Below are 9,737 nucleotides of genomic sequence, written 5' to 3' on the forward strand. Positions count from 1 at the left end.
CAGGAAACACCGTACAGAAGTGTTGTTGCTGTTGTTATTATAAATATTATTGTTGTTGTTGCTGCTGTTGCTGTTGTTATTGTTATTAGTATTTTATAGTAGTAACTTGTGGTTTGATACATGGTTGCCCGCAGCCTGGAAAGAGGAAGAAGTTTTCAGAACAGCTTACAAATTCATATGTAAAATTAGAAAGCCACAGGGCCTCAGCAGAGGAAGAGAGAAATGGGGAAATGGCTGTGACAGCTCAAAGTAAAATGAGACATATGGTTTATTTATAATGTTACTTACCTTTTTAATGACTTTGCTTTCATGCAAATCCCTGAAACCCCTGGTTTCTTAAAAAATGGCAATTTCTGCTGGTTTGTACCTGATAAGGAAATGAATAGGACTTTGTTTAGGACTATTTTTCAGGTGTATCCTTTTTTATGAAGTACCAAAGAAGTTTTCTGAGGCTGGGATGGCCCACAAAAAGAGTCAGTCACATGTTCATAACATTCTACAAGTTAGTTTGTCTGTAAGTGGAAGTGAAACTGAAGTTTCTTTATACAATATTAACTAGTAAAGAAACTCTCCTTCAGCCACTTCCACTTTCTGTCATGAAAAAAATTTCCCCAAAACTTAGAAGCAAAAAATCTTACCCACTCATGCCATTCTTTTGAAGTGTATTTGAAATTAGGGGGAAGCTCCCTGCTTTTCGTTGTCACATTCCCTGTAATCTCCTGGATTGAAGACATTCACTTTCATTTCGAACACAAGCCAGAAGCTGCGGCTGGACTCTAATCACATGCTCCTGCGAAATTTTAGAATCTTTCCCTTCTCTCAGCAACCTAATTTGTTCCTTTATACTGGAAGAGCCTGCTTTCCCCCTGCCTTAAAGAAAACACCGCGGAAGAAATTGGTCCTGTTCTGAACACATTTCACTCCAGGTAAGCTGAAAAGTTTGATGCCATTCTGACTGCTATATTACTAATGATTCACCATGACACACAAATTTTTTGTAATGCTACTTTCAGCCAAAAAACTTTTCATTTCCTAATCAAACTTACTATCACTGCAGAACCTGAACATCAATAGCTCTATTCAAATCTCAACCAAATGAGGTTTAACATCCTAAAACTTGAGAGCTTCATTAAAAGTTAATTTAATATTGTGAGGGGGTTCCAGATTAATTTCAGATTAATTTGCATAGGGGTATTTGTGCAGCTCAAGCAGTATCTTTCCTTTCTGTTCATTCCATCATATGATGGACGGTGGAAAGAAGAAAATGTATAAAGTTGTACAGTGATAAAGTAAGCTGAGGAAAATTTAATTACAGACTATTATTACATATTTTGCGCTGGCAAGCATGAAAAGGTGAAAGAGTAACATAAATTTGTTAATGATTAGAGTGATAGAAGATACTGGAACATCTTAGATAAATAAAGTGCGCAGTCTGAAATGGCAAAGCAAGGTACATGACTATTATTAATGCTACTGCACTCGCTGTCGCTGCTGAAGTTTAGAAATGGTTTGACAATGTAGTATGCTTTATACACATCAAATGAATTGAATATTTCTACTAGCACAGTTAAAAATACATAAGAAATTTCAGAAAGTGGGTTTATGGGTGCCTGAGGGAAATCACCACAGATGGGTATGGGAATTCTGAACTGTTGTGAAAATTGCTAACACTTGCAAAACACTACCTGAAAGAAAACAGGAAAATATTCTTGCTGCTCCCAGCATAATCATTTATTTATTAGGGATGTGCCATTTATGTTTGGAACTTTTTCATATGTTTCCAATAGAGCATGTCTATAGGGACAAGATAGAATGAAGCAAGTTAGGGCTGAATATATAACACATTGAGGCTCAGATCCAGAATCTTACTAATTATTTGTTTGGACACCCTGTAAATCTGACCTTCCATTGGTAGCAATAAAAACCTAAACTCAGTTACTGGGAGGTGATCTCTGCATCACATCCCTCCTTGCGTGTTTCTAAAATGCAACCTGTTATATGCCCACCAGGTACTTAATAGGTGGTCTTCTAGAACTCATTAAGCATCTCATATCCCCATAACAGGTAAATGCATCTGTTACTGACATACATACATCACAGATGATAATCTAACCAGCCAAGGACTTCAAAATTAGTCCTACACTGTGCTCATTGGAGATGGCAAGAATGGCCACCACTCTCCCCTGAGCTTCCAACACAGAGTCTGCAAGTGATGGTGATATTCCATGCTTGCATGTCATCACTCAGTTCTTCTCCAGCATATTCCAGACCAGAGTACGAAGAAGAGCAGCAGTGGCAGCCCAGAGAGCTATGCCACCACTTCCATATCAGGACAAGTGCACTTCCTAGGGCACAGGAAGGAGTTCTCTCGAGAGGAGAGACAGTATGGTTTTCCGTTTAAGAAGAAGAGCCAACCACATGTGATAGACACAATGGCCTAAAACACTGACTGCCAAAAAAAACTCATTGTTTTGATTTGGGGCACAAGAGAGAAGCATAAAGCAAAAATCATTAAATAGCTAGAGCAGGGCAGTAGCTACTACAAAACAATCTGCTAAAAACGGCTATTCACAATAAATCATTCTTATCATTGTACCCTAAGTGCTATCTCATCATAGCTCACAAAATAAAACATTGTCAATCTGAGTAATAATAAAACAAACACTGAAATCATACCACAATATTGACAAAATGTAAGATAATCAACAAACTATTAGAATGGGCCTGTTGACTCAAGCAAATGGAATATAGTAGAACAGCTGTTCACTTTATCCTGCCCATAAAGGAAAACCTTGGTGACTCACTGAGGGCTTTATGAATTACCGGCTTTTTTTTTTTCCCTCCCTGGTATAAACAGAATTCTTCAGCCCTGTCTCATGTGTTCAGCTTGTACGTATCTTGACTCTGCTTGCCACAGCAAGTACTATTAAACGCTCATCACCTTCAGCAAGGAAATGAGATAAGAAAATCACTAATCTATTTTCAAAATTGTTAAGAGCAAGTTAAGTGATTTAGCTTCCACCAACGGGCAGAAAAGAGCCTAAGAGCTTTTGGGAGCCTTTTCAGCTCCTGCATCAAAATGTAAACAGGTCCAAGGGGAGCAGCAATGAGATTTCACTGACTGATGCCAGAAAATATTCTTACTTGGGCTTTCAGGAAGATGATATGGTAAGAAGCACGACTTGGAGGAAACTACAGCCCAAAGAGTCAATTCTAGATCACTGCAATGATCTCAATCATAATTTCCTCCTGTTCTGGAATTTTTATAATAGAGACATTGTAAAGCAAAGCAGATGCTTAGATCCCTAGGGACTATAGACTTTCTAGATGTCTTTTATCACTGAGTCACGGCATGGTGCAAAGACATTTATTTCCCCAACGGCATGCACTTTCTAGGAAAAAAAAAAAAAAAAATCTTGTTTTTATCAGTGATTTCACTACTAAAATGGCATTTAGTATGCTGTGTGCAAAAGCACTCAAATAACCTCTAAAACATTGCATAGCAAAATAGAATATATCTAAATTGCTCCATCATTGCGATTATAAAAAACTACTCAAGGTTGGAAAGTTAAACTAGAGGAATACATTTGCATAAGCATGACTGCATTAATTTTTGATGGCTGATACTGAGTAGCACAGTGAGGATCAAGCCCAGAAAAAGGCATAATACCTACATAACCTGCCTTTGGACACTGCTGCTTTGAGAGCCCAGCAGCTCTCATGGGGAGCCATGAAGCTGGACTTAACATTTTAAAAATTAAGGGGTTTGGGAGAAAGTAAGAGGAAAAAAAAAAAAAAAAAGGAAAATAATAAAATTCATAAATCATCAATAACTGTACAGGGAGAAATTCTACCAGTATAGGGGGGATCAAAACATCCTGAAAACCAAAATCAAATAACAAAGCTCAAACAATTAACCAAAATTAAAAGCAAGGTACTTTTGTAGATATTTGTATAACATACGCAACATTTGTAGAAGTTCTTGTTCAACATGTGCAAATCATGCACTGACATGTGTTAGCCCACATACGAAGCTGCTGTAAAGCCCAAGTGAGGCTTTTCATCAGGTGGGAGCAACCGGATGGGTTATGACATATGTCATCCAGAGTTCTACGCCTTTCCAGCCATGACTGGGTCTGTTTGCTGCCATGGACAGCTCACATTCGCTAGTCTGAGCCAACAGAACCTATTTCCGTGGAAAACAGGTTATTTCCAACAGGTAATTTCCAAGAGCGGGGGAGGCCAGGCAGCGCTCCACCTCCACCGAAGCCGGGTGGCCGATCCGATCCTCACGGCGCTGCCGGCCGCCCGGGAGCATCCGGCTGGCAGTTGCTAAGAGACAGCACATGCCAACATGGCTTGAACGGAAGCCAGCCAAAACGGCGCGGCGGCGGGAGGCTCGCACCCGGAATACCAACTCCTGGCGTCTTTTTCTTGTGCTTCCGCCGGCTCCTTGGCGTGGTGGGAGACGGCTTTGATTGGGGAGGCCTTTGCGTGAGCAGCAGCAGCAGCTTTGCCAATTCTCTCTGGTCCCACTTCATAGCATTTATTGATAATAGCAATGTGTTAATTATAGGAGACTCGCTTGCAGGCTGTGACTCCAGCAGGAAGGAACACATTGCGGCACAAAATGTTTCCCTCGCACTCATATGTGCCCACTTACCTATTCCCGTTTGAATTACTTTTCATTTCCTATCAATATTGCCACTTCTTTGTGTTTGCTGAGGAGCTAGAGCTAGTCAGATGGCAGAATGGGACCTCCAGGTGAAAGCATCCCATTTGGCTCTTTGCAAGCTCTCTGACAGGACTGTCAGGCAGGTCTGAAAATCTTCATGAGACTCAAGAGCCCGCTGGATTTCAGTCTCAAAGCTGATCCCCAAAGATAAACCATAAACATTTTATTTCAAGTTTCAGGCATGCCACTTGTCCACTCTGTTCAGAAGTCACATTCACATAAGCCATAGTCATAGAATAAGCTTCAATGTCGTCCTCTCACGCAGATCTTTCCAACTGCTGCATAGAGATTTTTAGCCAAGAATGTTTCTGATTTTAAACGCAGTGATGGCCTTCATGAACAAGGTCCATGAAAAGCAGGGTTAAAAAGTGGGATAAAACTGAATTACAAGTGTCACACAAAACTGATTTTCTTGAGCAATTGCTCTGTTTTCTGAGCACCACCTTTCTACACAGAGGTTACGAACAGCGTTGGCTCTGCAACAGGAGTCATGCATCCCCCACCATGCAGAGACCCATGTTTTAGCAGCTAGCAAACAGGGAGGAAAGAGAGGTCTCGTCCTATCTTGGATTCAACAAAATTCCGTATTAGGAGGAGTCACCTGAGTTTGTCACTGAGAAAACTAAAGGTTTCAACAGTCACAAGCCAAATGTGAGTTGGCCTCTGAATGCTGGCCTAAAACCACTGTCTGCATACTGAATTTCTTGTTTTCATCTTTTTTTTCAGGTCTCTTCTAAGCTCTGTCAGAGCTACCCCAGAAGAACAGAGGTAAGACTCATTATAGGAGGGGTCATGTTCGATTGCATCAGTCTGCCTCTCAAAAACCAGTAAACAAAACCTCTAAGCATTGAATTTTCTACCTAAATTTAAAAAACCAAACCAACATGTGCATAGTGCCTCCTGCAAAATATCTATTTGGAAGACAAATCAGAACAGTGGGAAAGAGATAAATAAAGCAAAAAGTATTTTAAAATTGCTGTCTACTACTTAGTCCATAGGTTACTGCGGATCAAAGTAACATCTTTGGGATATTTCCCTATGATTATTTAATTTTCTGCAACTACTGTTTTCTTCTAAGATGTTATGTACCCTAATGCAGCATACAAAACAGCCTGCAGAGTCTTAAAACACAAATAATAGACGTATCATTAGCAAGCCTCTGTTAATATATCTATATAATCACACATCATTCAGGAGACTCTCCAAAATAAGGCTTCCTAGGAAGCTAATCTTTCACTCACATACTTAATAATTTTTTAGATTGTCTAAAAGCCCACGAGATGGATGTTGTAAGAGCTTTAATAGGCATTTTTGTCAGTTCAATAAAATATCTTTTGAGGGTTGCATACTATCTTATGAAATCAAACCTTAAAAATATAGACTAAATGTCCAGGCCTGCAGTCCTTTATCATAGCAGTCCCACTGGGATAAATGAGATGTTACAGTGGCAATGAGACGACAGAATGGACTGTTCATATCCTATGAAGCCTTGCCTTGAAAACACGTTATTTTCCAACTTTATACAGACATAATCCTTAATTCACCCTTGCTTTGGCAACTTCCCCCAGTAGGGAGAGTTACAGATGAAATGACAGTGCAATAAGGACACAGTGGCAGCCTTATTTCTGAATTCACTGGGTTTTGTCAGGTTTTATCACAATACTAAAATTTATTAAATCTGGGGGTAGTTTTTCTGTGAAGCAGACAGGCTATTGACACTGTGTGACATGGGTGACTGGGGGAGATTTTGCATGTCACAATATATTTGCACTTTGACTGTTCTACCTATGGATAAATCTGTTTTTAAAAGCTTCAGTTTACATTATGTTCCTGCAGGCCATTTCTTTGAGTTGATGAAGCAAATAATGTTTGGTTTGGCTTGATTTTTTTTTTTTTTTGGTTTAACACAGCTTTTAAGGGGTTGTCAGAGAAGGACTGATGAGGGGTTAAGAATTTCTTTTTGAAGTTGTACAGAATTACCAACTAATGAGTTGATTTCTTTGATGGGTCTTTTATAGTTGGCTGCAGCTGGACAAGAATCAACCACAAAGGGATCTTGATTTTGTTCATCGTTAATTCCAGCTCAACAGATGAAGTCTGGCTATCATTGTCACCTTCACAGTTTGCCTTTGTATTATGTGAATCTCGTGTACTCAATTAACAATCTGATTAGCAAGTTCTTGTGCTCTTCAAGTAGCTTTCTTCATTACTGCCAACACATCAGGTCCTTCAAGCAGGATTATAAAAGTGTAATGCTTTTTTGGCAATGACATTATTTATAATGCTAGTATTTAAGATACTGAAGCACACAAGCCAGCCAGGGAACTTAGTGATGAACTTCAGACAGATATGAAGAATCACAAAGATATGGAGAGACTTATTTCATTAAAAGTTACCGTGGAATTCTAATTTTTCCCTCCTATGTACAGCAGCTGTGTGTAGTGAGGAGGCTTTGCCACTTTTGTTCAAAGTATCAAATTCTCACAGAATTAGAACAAGAAAGATATAGCTTAGGAAAAGGCCCAGGTGTTCTGGACTGTAATGCAAGTTTAAATCCTTTTCTGGACTGGAAACTGGTGTTGATGGCTACTTCACAACAAATAGGTGCCACAACCTCCTTGGTCCCTCCTCTCCAATTTGAAGCGTGGAATCACTGTTCCAGGAAGTCAGATCAAATGGAGACGATATAGCAATGGCTGAACTTGACACAGTTTAGAGCTTTGCTCCAGATTTGATTGTTGTTTTTTTTTTAAATAAGAGTAAATACCAAAATATTGAATAACATTTGGTCGGTGATTAAAAAATATATCAGACTTGTGCCTAAAAGAGGTACATTTGGTTTTAGTCAGACTGGATACGCATGAAGATACCATCTCATTTTATAAATGCATCTAGCCTCAGACAAATGCAGAAGCAAATACCAAAAAAATGACTAAGACCTTTTAAACCAAGTTATCCTATTGCAAACACATGAGGAAAAAAAGAAAAGCAAAAGCAGGGGGTGAAAATAATTGCATTTCCAACTTTATTTACAATGATTTATTCACAAAATCTTTATTTTTTCCATATCGTATCATATCTAGCAGGCAAAAGTTAAGCTATTCCTTTTTCTTTGCCCCCTGATTATCTGAAAAGGAAAGCTTCCTTTCCACCTAATTCTATAAATATTCAGAAGCTCCTGTTTATAATATCACTTCTATAAAATAACACAGAAGTATGAAACTTTTCCCTATTCCCTTTGTAACATGATGTCATGTTCCCATAACACTTTATGAGACACCCCTGTTACCTTGGTTTAAATTCACAAGAGTTTAAATTCAGCACAGTGGAAGCAGTCTTTTCCTTCCCACTGTCCTATGGAATAGGCCACTGAGATATGATGCTAGACTGGACCCTGAATGCTTCAGAGGATGCTGTATTCCTTCGGGACACATGAAATGGCAAGTCTTTCTAGAAATATAAAGGCGAAAAGAAATCATAGTTTTTCAGGGAAATGCTAGCACTTTTATTACTGCTTCGAAAGGTTTATATAATGCTTTGCACTTGAATAGCTCTCTCTACTCAGTGATCCCAAACTCCCTTGTAGTAATGTATTTCACTTTGTGACAGCCCGATGAGATAGGCAAATAACACCAGCTCCTTTATATAAATTGGTCAGTGAGTCTGAGAAAGTTAAGCACCTAATTCAAAGCCCATTAAGGCAAATTAAAAGACTCCCAGCAGGCTTTTGGTCACTTGCTAATGAGACATTTCGGGTCATACAAAAAATCTGTGACAGAGAGCAGAACTCAAGTGTCCTTATTCCAATTCATGTGTCATAGGTAGACATCATCCAACTTCCGCATAAAAAAAGATTTTTCAAAAGGCACATTTGTGCCTGTCATCCTCATGGAGAAGTGTCAAACCTGTAAGGTGATATTACATGGATAAAAGAAATATTTACGCAGCAGAAGGTCCCAGGTGGGCACAGAGAGGTCTTGCAATGAACAGCTATCTGAATCACGGTTTCAGGAAATTAAGGTCATATTTCAGACCAAAGTGACCCAAGTGTGTGCTGACCATTTTTATAAGTACAGGAAATCTTGAACAACTGAAGCATAGAGAAATAAGAGGAGGAATAACAGGAGGAATAATAACCTGATGGGAGGGGGTAAAGAAGAGGTAGCCAGGCAATTCTGAAGAGATTTCCAGTGACAAGAGGAATGAACACAAAATGAAATTCAAAAAATGCTGTTTAATCACCAGAAAAAAACTGTTTTGCTGTAGGAATAGTCAAACACTGTCACAAGTTTCCCAGAGAGGCTGTGTAGTCTCCATCCACAGAGATATTCAAAACCCAAGTGGATACAGACAGGGCAACCTGCTCCAGCTGAATGTGCTTGTGCAGGGTGGTTGAACTAGATGGCCTCCAGAATTAACTTTGTGCTCAACAATTCAATGGTACCTAAGACAGAAGAACCCCTCCTGAGCTGCTCAGAATTTAAGTGCACTGTGCAATAGCGGAAAGCTTTGCAGTCAGTTTACAACCACAAGAAGTAGCTGTAAAGAAGACACTTCCTCCTCTGCTGAGCTCTAAGCATCTCATCCACCATGTGCTGCTCCTCCAGGTCTCACACCATTATCCATGACACTGCAGTGACTGCTGGGGAGCAAGGGGCTTGTGGAGGTACTGGAGTGCTGTAGTTTAGGTGATCACCATACCCAGAGTAGTGAATGTATTAATCATACCCAGCTACAATGAAATTACTCTCTAATCAACCACTTTTTATCACATTCAAAATTATCAGCTCTTTTTCAAATAGCCATTTAAGACAGTGTATCTCTTCAACTGATAGATATATTCTTAAGCTAAGGAGAAATGTATTTACTAAAAATATACGCAATTAAAATTCTTACACTTATTTGAAGCTAACTAAAACCATACTACAAAAGCCAGCTTTCTGAAAGTCATGCCCCCACCCGTCATACACATTTCAGTCACCACAATCCCATACTGAGCGCA

The 9,737-nt window shown here is 39.3% G+C and overlaps 1 long non-coding RNA gene across 1 annotated transcript; it reads left to right on the plus strand.

Annotated features, from left to right (window-relative positions):
- Window positions 1-606: 606 nt before the first annotated feature.
- On the plus strand, window positions 607-7,489 carry LOC136009390 (uncharacterized). The gene is made up of 3 exons (XR_010610539.1): window positions 607-926; window positions 5,462-5,503; window positions 6,754-7,489. It is a non-coding gene; the product is annotated as an uncharacterized LOC136009390 (long non-coding RNA).
- The last annotated feature ends 2,248 nt before the right edge of the window (window positions 7,490-9,737 follow it).

Source organism: Lathamus discolor, chromosome 2 (assembly GCF_037157495.1).
Source record: "Lathamus discolor isolate bLatDis1 chromosome 2, bLatDis1.hap1, whole genome shotgun sequence".
NCBI lineage: Eukaryota > Metazoa > Chordata > Aves > Psittaciformes > Psittacidae > Lathamus > Lathamus discolor.